The sequence below is a fragment of the Procambarus clarkii genome, chromosome 1, assembly GCF_040958095.1.
Source record: "Procambarus clarkii isolate CNS0578487 chromosome 1, FALCON_Pclarkii_2.0, whole genome shotgun sequence".
Taxonomy (NCBI): domain Eukaryota; kingdom Metazoa; phylum Arthropoda; class Malacostraca; order Decapoda; family Cambaridae; genus Procambarus; species Procambarus clarkii.
The window spans coordinates 56,717,792-56,731,220 of NC_091150.1; the positions used below are offsets into that span (position 1 = coordinate 56,717,792).

Sequence of the window (13,429 nt, forward strand, 5' to 3'; positions counted from 1 at the left end):
AGGATCAATGCATAAATGTTCGTAATAAGGCAAATCGGACACTTGGATTTATTAATCGCAGCGTTAGTAACAAGACACCTGGTGTGGTTCTCAAGCTATATCTTGCTCTAGTTAGGCCCCATTTAGATTATGCAGTTCAGTTTTGGTCGCCATATTATAGAATGGATATAAATTCACTTGAACGTGTCCAGTGTAGGATGACTAAGTTAATTCCCCAAATTAGAAATCTTTCATATGAAGAAAGATTAACAAAGCTTAAGTTGCATTCACTGGAAAGGCGAAGAGTTAGGGGTGACATGATAGAGGTTTACAAGTGGATGAATGGACATAACCGGGGGGATATTAATAGGGTATTAAAAGTATCAACACAGGACAGAACACGAAACAATGGATATAAATTGGATAAGTTTAGATTTAGGAAAGACTTGGGTAAATACTGGTTCAGTAACAGGGTTGTTGATTTGTGGAACCAATTGCCGCGTAACATTGTGGAGGTGGGGTCCCTCGATTGTTTCAAGCGCGGGTTGGACAAGTATATGAGTGGGATTGAGTGGTTATAGAATAGGAGCTGCCTCGTATGGGCCAATAGGCCTTCTGCAGTTACCTTTGTTCTTATGTTCTTATGTTCTTAACAGTATTTATGTCATGGGTGACTTTAATTTTAGTGGAATAAACTGGTTGAACAAAACAGGGAATATTGAAGCAGAAGATTTTCTAGAATTGATTGACGATTGCTTTCTTACGCAACACATTAAGGAACCAACACGGGAAAATAATATTTTAGATTTAGTGTTAACTAACAGGGAAACACAAATTAATGACATCGAAATAGGGAGTGAGCTAAGGAACAGTGATCACAAAGAAATCAGATTTAGCATAGAATGGAATAGACCTGTAGGAGAAAATTCTGTTAAAGTGCCAGATTTTCGAAAAGCTGATTTTAATAGCCTAAGAATTTTTTTGGGTCAAATTGATTGGAAAGTCTTGGGTATGGGGTGTGGGCCGGTCTTGGAGCGAGACATGAACCCAGCGATAGGTGACTTAAATGGGGATTTCGATGTGGATTCAATATATAACTTATTTAAGAATATTCTAAACAAAGCACAGGAACGTAGTATACCATACAAATTGAATAGATCGAATACTAATGACCCAAAGTGGATAACAAAGAATTTGAACAACCTTATAGGTAAAAAGAGAGCTTGGTACAAAAGGATTAAAAATGGGGAGGTCACTTTAGAACAGGAATTCGTACAACTGGTTAGAAATGTTAAAAAAGAGATAAGGAAAGCAAAAAGAAACTATGAAGTGTTTGCTAGGGTGCTTAAAGAATGCAAAGAGGAGCTTTGTGACCCACTGTCAACCATATTTAATAAATCAATAGAGTCAGGCAGAGTGCCAGAGTTTTGGAAAGTTGCTAATGTGATACCAGTTTTTAAGAAAGGAGATAGATCACTTGCGTCTAACTATCGACCAATTAGCCTAACGTCTATTGTGGGAAAGTTACTCGAATCTATAATAGCAAATAAAATTCGTCTTCATCTTGAAAAACATAAATTAATAATTGAGTCGCAACATGGTTTTATAAATGGCCGTTCATGTTTAACAAATTTGTTATCTTTTTATTCTAGCATTGTTGAGGCAGTTGATAGTGGTAAGGATTGCGATGTTGTATACCTTGACTTTAGCAAAGCTTTTGATACAGTGCCACATGAAAGACTGATTAAAAAAATAGAGTCTCATGGTATTGGGGGTGCTATATTAAGCTGGATTAGGGCATGGCTATACCAAAGGAAACAGAGAGTTAGTATAAATGGAATCAAGTCAGAGTGGGAAAATGTTGTAAGTGGAGTGCCTCAAGGCTCTGTCCTGGGACTTATGTTGTTTATAATATATATAAATGATTTAGATTCAGGTTTGAGTAGCAACATTTGCAAATTTGCCGATGATACGAAAATCGGTAGGGAAATTAATTCGGAGGAGGACTCACTATCACTTCAAGTTGATCTAGATAGGGTTTTGAAATGGTCAAAGGATTGGCAGATGCAGTTTAATGCTGATAAATGTAAAGTTCTGAGGTTAGGTAATGATGATAGAGTTACAAGATACGAGCTAGATGGTGTTGTGATTGCGAAGTCGGATTGTGAAAGGGATCTGGGAGTTATGATTAGTAAGAATTTAAAACAAAAGGATCAATGCATAAATGTTCGTAATAAGGCAAATCGGACACTTGGATTTATTAATCGCAGCGTTAGTAACAAGACACCTGGTGTGGTTCTCAAGCTATATCTTGCTCTAGTTAGGCCCCATTTAGATTATGCAGTTCAGTTTTGGTCGCCATATTATAGAATGGATATAAATTCACTTGAACGTGTCCAGCGTAGGATGACTAAGTTAATTCCCCAAATTAGAAATCTTTCATATGAAGAAAGATTAACAAAGCTTAAGTTGCATTCACTGGAAAGGCGAAGAGTTAGGGGTGACATGATAGAGGTTTACAAGTGGATAATTGGACATAACCGGGGGGATATTAATAGAGTATTAAAAGTATCAACACAGGACAGAACACGAAACAATGGATATAAATTGGATAAGTTTAGATTTAGGAAAGACTTGGGTAAATACTGGTTCAGTAACAGGGTTGTTGATTTGTGGAACCAATTGCCGCGTAACATTGTGGAGGTGGGGTCCCTCGATTGTTTCAAGAACGGGTTGGACAAGTATATGAGTGGGATTGGGTGGTTATAGAATAGGAGCTGCCTCGTATGGGCCAATAGGCCTTCTGCAGTTACCTTTGTTCTTATGTTCTTATGTTCTTAAGTTCGCATAGCAGGGCAAGCAAAGACAAATCCTAAAGGGTTTTTTCAGTTATATCGTACTAAGACTAGGGAAAGGATAGGTCCATTAAAAACTGAGACAGGTCAAATAACGGATAGTGATGAAGAGATGAGTAGTATTTTTAATAAATATTTTGTATCTGTATTTACTAAAGAGGATCTTAACAATATGCCTTCAGCTGAACAATTCTATGTGGGTGGGGACGAGGACAGGTTGGCGAGTTTAGCCGTTACCAGGGAGGATGTTCTCAAACAAATTGATTTCTAATTTGGGGAATTAACTTAGTCATCCTACGTTGGACACGTTCAAGTGAATTTATATCCATTCTATAATACGGCAACCAAAACTGAACTGCATAATCTAAATGGGGCCTAACCAGAGCAAGATGTAGCTTAAGAACTATACCAGGTGTCTTGTTACTAACGCTTCGATTAATAAATCCCAGTGTCTTATTCGCCTTATTACGAACATTCATGCATTGATCCTTTTGTTTTAAATTCTTACTAATCATAACTCCCAGATCCCTTTCGCAATCCGACTTCGCAATCTCAACACCATCTAGCTCGTATCTTGTAACTGTCATCATTACCTAGCCTCAGAACTTTACATTTATCAGCATTAAACTGCATCTGCCAATCCTTCGACCATTTCAAAACCCTATCTAGATCAACTTGAAGTGATAGTGAGTCCTCCGAATTAATTTCCCTACCGATTTTCGTATCATCGGCAAATTTGCAAATGTTGCTACTCAAACCTGAATCTAAATCAGTTATATATATTATAAACAACAGAGGTCCCAGGACAGAGCCCTGAGGCACCCCACTTACAACATTTTCCCACTCTGACTTGACTCCATTTATACTACCTCTCTGTTTCCTTTGGTATAACCATGCACTAATCCAGCTTAATATAGCCCCCCCAATACCATGAGACTCTAACTTTTTAATCAGTTTTTCATGTGGCACTGTATCAAAAGCTTTGCTAAAGTCAAGGTACACAACATCGCAATCCTTACCACTATCAACTGCCTCAACAATGCTAGAATAAAAAGATAACAAATTTGTTAAACATGAACGGCCATTTATAAAACCATGTTGCGACTCAATTATTAATTTATGTTTTTCAAGATGAAGACGAATTTTATTTGCTATTATAGATTTGAGTAACTTTCCCACAATAGACGTTAGGCTAATTGGTCGATAGTTAGACGCAATTGATCTATCTCCTTTCTTAAAAACTGGTATCACATTAGCAACTTTCCAAAACTCTGGCACTCTGCCTGACTCTATTGATTTATTAAATATGGTTGATAGTGGGTCACAAAGCTCCTCTTTGCATTCTTTAAGCACCCTGGCAAACACTTCATCTGGCCCTGGGGATTTGTTTGGTTTGAGTTTTACTATTTGTTTAAGAACATCCTCCCTGGTAACTGTTAAACTCGTCAACCTGTCCTCGTCCCCACCCACATAGACTTGTTCGGCTGAAGGCATATTGTTAAGTTCCTCTTTAGTAAATACAGATACAAAATATTTATTAAAAATAATACTCATCTCTTCATCACTATCTGTTATTTGACCTGTCTCAGTTTTTAATGGACCTATCCTTTCCCTAGTCTTAGTACTATATAACTGAAAAAACCCTTTAGGATTTGTCTTTGCTTGCCCTGCTTTGCGAACTTCATAGTTTCTTTTTGCTTTCCTTATCTCTTTTTTAACATTTCTAACCAGTTGTACGAATTCCTGTTCTAAAGTGACCTCCCCATTTTTAATCCTTTTGTACCAAGCTCTCTTTTTACCTATAAGGTTCTTCAAATTCTTTGTTATCCACTTTGGATCATTAGTATTCGATCTATTCAATTTGTATGGTATACTACGTTCCTGTGCTTTGTTTAGAATATTCTTAAATAAGTTATATATTGAATCCACATCGAAATCCCCTATTTACGTCACCTATCGCTGGGTTCATGTCTCGCTCCAAGACTGGCCCCCACCCCATACCCAAGACTTTCCAATCAATTTGACCCAAAAAAAAATTCTTAGGCTATTAAAATCAGCTTTTCGAAAATCTGGCACTTTAACAGAATTTTCTCCTACAGGTCTATTTCATTCTATGCTAAATCTGATTTCTTTGTGGTCACTGTTCCCTAGCTCACTCCCAATTTCGATGTCATTAATTTGTGTTTCCCTGTTAGTTAACACTAAATCTAAAATATTATTTTCCCGTGTTGGTTCCTTAATGTGTTGCGTAAGAAAGAAATCGTCAATTAATTCTAGAAAATCTTCTGCTTCACTATTCCCTGTTTTGTTCAACCAGTTTATTCCACTAAAATTAAAGTCACCCATGACGTAAATACTGTTAGATCTAGATGCCCTAGATATTTCATCCCATAGATGCTTTGCTTCCATTCTGTCTAAATTTGGTGGCCTATATATAACCCCTATTATAATATTATTTGCTTTTTCGAATAATTCTATCCAAATAGTTTCTGTGTGGCTCAGTTTTGATTCCCTCTTTGAGACTACATTTGATTGATTGATTGATAAAGATTAAGCCACCCAAAAGGTGGCACGGGCATGAATAGCCCGTAAGTGGTGGCCCTTTTGAGCCATTACCAGTATCAATAGATGATACTGGAGATCTGTGGAGGTGCGACTGCACCCTGCGTGACGGGAGATGCCTCCCGTGAGAGACTACATTTCAAATTGTCCCTAACATATATGGCTACTCCCCCACCTCGTCTAATATATCAATCTGTGTGAAATAGTTTAAATCCATTTATTTGATATTCAGCTAATAGTTGTCTATTTTCTACATTGATCCACGTTTCGGTAAGTGCAATAATATATATTTTTTCTGTGCAGACAAGAGCATTTAATTCGTTAATTTTATTTCTTAGACTTCTACTGTTAGTGTAATATACCCTAAGTGAATACCCTTTCTCCCACAAACACATACTTTTATTATCTAATTCCTCCAAATCAATTCCCATACCTCTATCTACTAACTGTTTAATCCCAAACAAACACCTCTAACCACTTCTTCCAACGAGTTCGCAACAGCAACAACCCCAGCTCTCGATTGATGCACCCCATCACGAGCATACATATCATTTCTTTCATAGAAGTGTTCCCAGTTGTCTATGAAAGATATTGCATTTGATTTGCAATATCTTTCCAGCCGGCAATTGACACCAAGTGCCCTGGACATCCATTCATTTCCCACTCTCTTTCTTGGAAGAATGCCACATATGATCGGGATTCCTCCCTTGCTCCTAACTAATTCAATGGCTGTCATGAATCTCTGTATTAGTTCCTCACTCCTAACTCGTCCAACAAGATTTAGGAAAGATTTTCCAAGATTTAGGAAAGACTTGGGTAAATACTGGTTCAGTAACAGGGTTCTTGATTTGTGGAACCAATTACCGCGTAACGTGCTGGAGGTGGGGTCCCTCGATTGTCTCAAGGGCGGGTTGGACAAGTATATGAGTAGGATTGGGTAGTTATAGATAGGAGCTGCCTCGTATGGGCCAATAGGCCTTCAGCAGTTACCTTTGTTCTTATGTTCTTAAGCTTAAGTTGCATTCACTGAAAAGGCGAAGGGTGACATGACAGAGGTTTACAAGTGGATGAATGGATATAACGGAGGGGATAATAATAGGGTATTAAAAGTATCAACACAAGACAGAACACGAAACAATGGGTATAAATTGGATAAGTTTAAATTTAGGAAAGACTTGGGTAAATACTGGTTCAGTAACAGGTTTGTTGATTTGTGGAACCAATTGCCGTGTAACGTGGTTGAGGTGGGGTCCCTCGATTGTTTCAAGCGTGGGTTAGACATGTATATGAGTGGGATTGGGTGGTTATAAATAGGAGCTGCCTCGTATGGGCCTTCTGCAGTTTCCTTTGTTCTTATGTTCTTATCACCACACGAAGGAACACGAAACAATGGGTCTAAATTGGATAAGTTTAGATTTAGGAAAGACTTGGGTAAATACTGGTTCGGTAACAGGGTTGTTAATTTGTGGAACCAATTACCGCATAACGTGGTGGAGGTGGGGTCCCTCGATTGTTTCAAGCGCGGGTTGGACATGTATATGAGTGGGATTGGGTGGTTATAGATAGGAGCTGCCTCGTATGGGCCAATAGGCCTTCTGCAGTTACCTTTGTTCTTATGTTCTTACGTTCTTATTACCGCGTAACGTGGTGGAGGTGGGGTCCCTTGATTGTTTCAAGGGTGGGTTGGGCAATGTATATGAGTGGGATTGGTTGGTTGGTTAATAGGACCTTCCTCGTATGGGCCAATAGGCCTTCTGCAGTTACCTTTGGTTTTATGTTCTTATGTAATAGAAGTAGGATCACTAGATTGGTTAGAACCAAGTCTAACCAACCGTGTGTTAGACATATAAATGAATGAGATTGGGTTGATTTAAATAGGAGCTGCCTCGTATTAGTCAATAGACCTTCTGCAGTTACCTTCATTCTTATTTTCTTATTGATGATGACCAGACCACACACTGGAAGGTGAAGGGACGACGACGTTCACAATCGACTTGAGAATGGTCCAGCACGGACCGAAACGTCGTCGTCCCTTCACCTTGTAGTGTGTAGTCTGGTCAACATACTTCAGCCACGTTATTGTGACTCATCGCCTGCATATGTTCATATTGTGCAGAGGATGGCGTGGGTGGGATTTTTCCAAGGGAAGGGGCGGGATTGGTAAGAGTGGGAGGAGCTATTCCGGGTATAAATTCCAGGGTTGTTGCGGGCTGGAGACAGAACTGTGTGAATAATCAAAGGACATACATCGGAAGATGGCAGCGTCCGGGTCGGGTTCGGCGTCAGTGCCAGAATTCAGGCGAAAATGGGACCGGGATGAGTATGAGACCATTGCTCAGCAGCGCTTAGATGCAGAGAGGGATGCCATCAAAGCCCAAAACCAGAAAGCTGTTCCCGTAAAGCATGAACTACTGAAGCAGCGTGACTACAAAGTTGATATTGACTCCAAAATTGGCAAGAGTCAACTTATAACCAAGACCACTCCAGCATCACAGTCAGGAGGGTACAACTGCGGCGTGTGTGATTGTGTCGTCAAGGATTCCATCAATTTCTTAGATCATATTAATGGGAAAAAACATCAGAGAAATCTGGGCATGTCCATGCGTGTCGAACGGTCATCTTTGGATCAGGTAAAACAGCGATTTGAGTTAAATAAGAACAAATTGGCAAAAAAGAGCAAAGATTATGACAGAACAACGAATGAAAGATTTAAAGGAAGAAGAAGAAAAATTGAAGGAGTACAGACGAGAGAAACGAAAGGAACTGAAACGTAAAGCAGATTCATCACTTGATGACGACATGGACTCGGGTGCAATGGACCCAGAAATGGCAAAAATAATGGGATTTACAGGATTTTCATCCTCTAAAAAATAACTAGAAAGTTGTTGACCAGACCACACACTAGAAGGTGAAGGGACGACGACGACAATCGACTTGAGAATGGTCAAGGACGGACCGAATCGTCGTCGTCTCTTCACCGTCTTGTGTGTGGTCTGGTCAACATACTTCAGCCACGTTATTGTGACTCATCGCCTGCAACTAGAAAGTTATACTTGGTGTCCACACATTACTGGACTATTTCCACTTTTAAATAATTATTGTTATTATTTGATTACTGAAATTTGACTTTTGCATAAACTTCATAATTATTTCATTATGGAAGAATATAAGGGGAGAGTTTATTAGGCACAATATGTGCCTAAGCCGACTTCACCAATGTAATCAATACTATCATCTTATATCATGGTTGTTATACTGTTTATTTCACTACAATGTACATAAAAATAAACCTCAGATTATGCTACATAATTTTAAAAACCTGTTTATAATCCTCATCTTTTACTATAATATACATACTAATCTTCTTCAAATTTTCTTACAATAAACCTGTTAACATTTTTAAATTTTGCTAGAAATTACCTACTTAAAATTATCTGTTAGATTAAGGACCTGCCCTAAATGCTTTGCATGTTAGAGGCTTTACTAGATTGTAAAAGCATCAATGGCAACTGTTGTGTCAATGTTGAAAGATATTACAACCTATGAAGGCCTTGGCATGCTGTGGAAAGTGAATGGGAGCCGCTGTACCACGAATGATTGATTGATTGATTGATGAAGATTAAGCCACCCAAAAGGTGGCACGGGCATGAATAGCCCGTAAGTGGTGGCCCTTTTGAGTCATTACCAGTATCAAGAGCTGATACTGGAGATCTGTGGAGGCGCGACTGCACCCTGCGTGACGGGAGATGTCTCCCCAACCCGTTCTCGCAAATTTAATAGGTCAATATTGACTTATTAGTTGCGTGCATAGGTGACATACTAAACATAATAGTCTCCCTTGAAAAGCTTCATAGAAAACACCGACCTTACCTAACCTACTTAGTATGTTAAAATAGGCATCTTATAGCTTCGTAATTACAATTGTTACTTAACCTATTATAGGTATGGGTTAGGTAATAATTGTAATTACGAAGCAATAAGATGCTTATCTTAACATACTAAGTAGGTTAGGTAAGGTAGGTGTTTTCTATGAAGCTTTTCAAGGGAAGCTATTATGTTAAGTATGTCACCTATGCACATATTTAATAAGTCAATATTGACTTATTAAATTTGCGAGAACGGGTTGGTCTCCCGGACCAAGTGGTGACCAGATGGTGTGTACTACTACGAATGATTTACTTGAGTACTTTAAGATCCCTTATTGCTTATGCTGCACTTATCATTTCTTGTTTTGGTAAAGGTAGAATAGGCAATGTTGTTGTTATAGATTCAGCTACTCGGAACAAGTTCCAAGTAGCACGGGCTATGGCGAGCCCGTATTGGACTTACACAGGAGCGGTGCTGTCGACTGGGCAAGTTGGAGAAGGTTCAAAATGAAGCCATGAGAATAATCTTGGGAGATATGAGAATAATCAAGATATGTTATGATTATGATAATAAGGATGGAATTGAATCTGAAGGGTATTGGGAATAGAATTTCAGAGATAAATGTAGCTTCTACCATTAGAATAATGAGAGGCTAATGAATTAATCCTCGGAAGGCCGCTTCGGATAGAACTCATTAACCTCTGGGGATAAATAAATAAATAAATGTTTATTCAGGTAAGGTACATACATACAAGAGATTTTACAAAAATTTATAGATTTATAGATAGAGCTAGTACATACAATGCCTAAAGCTACTATTACGCAAAGCGTTTCGGGCAGGAAAAACATTAAAGACTAAAACTTAATACTAATTGAGTTTAAAGTATAAAATGTGTTGAGAACAAATAAAAATAAAAAAGGGGGGAACATGGCTGAAAAAGCAGCACAAATACAATTAGGTCGACAAACAGCGTTGTTTAAAAAACAGACATCGGTTGACAATATAGGGGTTACAATATAGTAGGTTACAAGGAATTTATTAGGTAGTGCTTCATTTTTATCTTAAATTGGTTGAGAAAGGTACAGTCTTTAACATGCTTGGGAAGGTCATTCCACATTCTGGGTCCCTTGATTTGTAAAGCATTTCTAGTTTGATTAAGTCGTACTCTTGGAATATCAAACTGTATTTGTTTCTGGTGTGGTGCTCATGGGTTCTGTTCAATGAAGCTTTTGAGGTCAGGATTGGCATTACAGTTCAGCGTTTTATATATGTATAATACACATGAGAGAATGTGCAGTCTAACATATTCAGAGATTTGAATACATAAGAACAAAGGTAACTGCAGAAGGTTTATTGGCCCATTCGAGGCAGCTCCTATTTATAAACACCCAATCCCACTCATATACTTGTCCAACCCGCGCTTGAAACAATCGAGGGACCCCACCTCCACCATGTTACGCGGCAATTGGTTCCACAAATTAACAACCCTGTTACTGAACCAGTATTTACCTAAGTCTTTCCTAAATCTAAACTTATCCAATTTATTCCCATTGTTTCGTGTTGATACTTTTAATACCCGATTAATATCCCCTTTGTTATGTCCATTCATCCACTTGTAAATCTCTGTCATGTTACCCCTAACTCTTCGCCTTTCCAGTGAATGCAACTTAAGCTTTGTTAATCTTTCTTCATATGAAAGATTTCTAATTTTGGGAATTAACTTAATCATCCTAAGTTGCGAGCGAGTCAGCCAACAGGCACATGCAAATGACCTGCTACGGATGTGCGATAGGTTTGCCTTAAACCAGCAAATAGTAGAACCAACTAGGAAGGAGAACACGCTGGACCTCATTTTCACTAATAATGATGAGTAGATCGGGAACATAATGATTACAAATACCTGTTACTCAGATCACAACTTAATTGAAGTTCTGACAACCATGGGGAATGGACCTTCAAAACCAGTCCAGATTCCCGGTGGAGGAGATTTCAGCAAATTCAACTTCAATAATAAACGGATAAACTGGGAGCAAATAAACCAGGACTTCACAGAAATAAACTGGGAAGAACAGCTAGGAAATGCAAACCTGAACCAGTGCCTGGAAAAAATAAGCTCAGTAGCACTAGAAATATGCTCAAACCGCATACCCCTAAGAAAAAAGAGAAAGAGATGCAGATTGGAACGGGAACGTCGTTCCCTATATAGGCGAAGAAAACGAATCGTGGAACAACTTGAGAGTCGCACCCTATCTCAAGAACGGCGAAGAAGGTTAGGTAGAGAAATAGAAAAAATTGAGCTCAAGCTACAAGAATCATACAAAACCCAGGAGAGGCAAAGAGAGCAAATAGAGAGAAATCCGAAATATTTTTTCTCCTATGCAAAATCAAGATAAAAAACCACATCTAGTATCGGGCCCCTGCGAAAGGGAGATGGAACTTTCACCGATGACAACAAAGAAATGAGCGAGTTACTGAGGAAGCAGTACGACTCTGTTTTCAGCGAGCCATTAAATGCCCTAAAGATTGATAACCCAAATGAATTTTTCATGGATATGATACCAACATCAAATCATATATCAGACGTCGCCCTATACCCACTAGATTTTGAAGAAGCCATAAACAGTATGCCTATGCACTCTGCACCAGGGCCGGATTCTTGGAACTCCATATTCATCAAGAACTGTAAAAAACCACTATCGCAGGCCCTTCACATTCTGTGGAGACAAAGCCTAGATACTGGCGTTATCCCTGACATACTAAAAACAGCAGAGATAGCACCACTCCATAAAGGAGGAAATAAGGCAGAGGCAAAAAATTACAGACCGATAGCACTAACATCGCACATCATAAAAAATTTTGAGAGAGTGCTAAGAAGTAAGATCACAAAATACATGGAATCACAGCATCTCCATAACCCCGGACAACATGGTTTCAGAACAGGCCGCTCTTGCCTGTCGCAGTTGCTGGACCACTATGATATGGCATTAGATGCTATGGAAGGCAAACAAAACGCTGATGTAATTTACACAGATTTCGCAAAAGCTTTTGATAAATGTGACCATGGTGTTATTGCACATAAAATGCGTTCAAAAGGAATTACCGGGAAAATAGGCAGATGGATCTACAATTTCCTGACTAACAGAACCCAATGTGTAATAGTCAACAAAATAAAATCCAGCCCATCAACCGTGAAGAGCTCAGTCCCCCAGGGTACTGTGCTTGCTCCAGTACTTTTTCTCATCCTCATATCGGACATAGACCAGAACACAACCTATAGCACTGTATCATCCTTTGCAGATGACACTAGGATCTTCATGAGAGTAAGCATCATAGAGGACACGGCAAACCTCCAATCAGATGTAGACCAGGTCTTTCTATGGGCTACAGAAAATAATATGGTGTTTAACGAGGATAAGTTCCAGTTCATGCGCTATGGAAAAATTGAAAATATAAAAACAGAAACCACGTACAAAACTCAGGCAAATCATAACATAGAACGAAAAGGCAATGTAAAGGATCTGGGTGTACTCATGTCGGAAGACCTTACCTTTAAAGAACACAATAAAGTAGCCGTCACAACTGCAAGAAAAATGACAGGTTGGATAACAAGAACTTTTCACACTAGAGATGCTATACCGATGATGATACTTTTCAAAACGCTTGTGCTCTCTAGAGTGGAGTACTGCTGCACAATGACAGCCCCTTTCAAAGCTGGAGAAATTGCTGACCTAGAGAGCGTGCAGAGATCCTTTACTGCTAGAATCCACTCAGTAAAACATCTAAATTACTGGGACCGACTAAAGAGCCCAAATCTGTACTCCCTTGAGCGCAGGCGGGAGAGATACATAATAATTTACACGTGGAAAATAATTGAGGGGCTGGTCCCAAACCTGCACACAGAAACAACACCACATGAGACCAGAAGACATGGCAGGATGTGCAGAATACCCCCATTGAAAAGCAGAGGTGCAACAGGTACTCTACAGGTACAGATAGAGAGAGAACTCTATCAACATCAGAGGCCCGAGACTGTTCAACACGCTTCCACTACACATAAGGGGCATAACTGGCAAACCCCTCACAGTGTTCAAGAGAGAACTGGATAAGCACCTCCAAAGGATACCTGATCAACCAGGCTGTGACTCATACGTCAGGCTGCGAGCAG

At 39.1% G+C, this 13,429-nt stretch overlaps 1 pseudogene; it reads left to right on the forward strand.

Moving 5' to 3' along the window:
* The first annotated feature begins 7,651 nt into the window (after window positions 1-7,651).
* LOC123755232 (zinc finger matrin-type protein 2 pseudogene) lies at window positions 7,652-8,309 on the forward strand (annotated as a pseudogene).
* The last annotated feature ends 5,120 nt before the right edge of the window (window positions 8,310-13,429 follow it).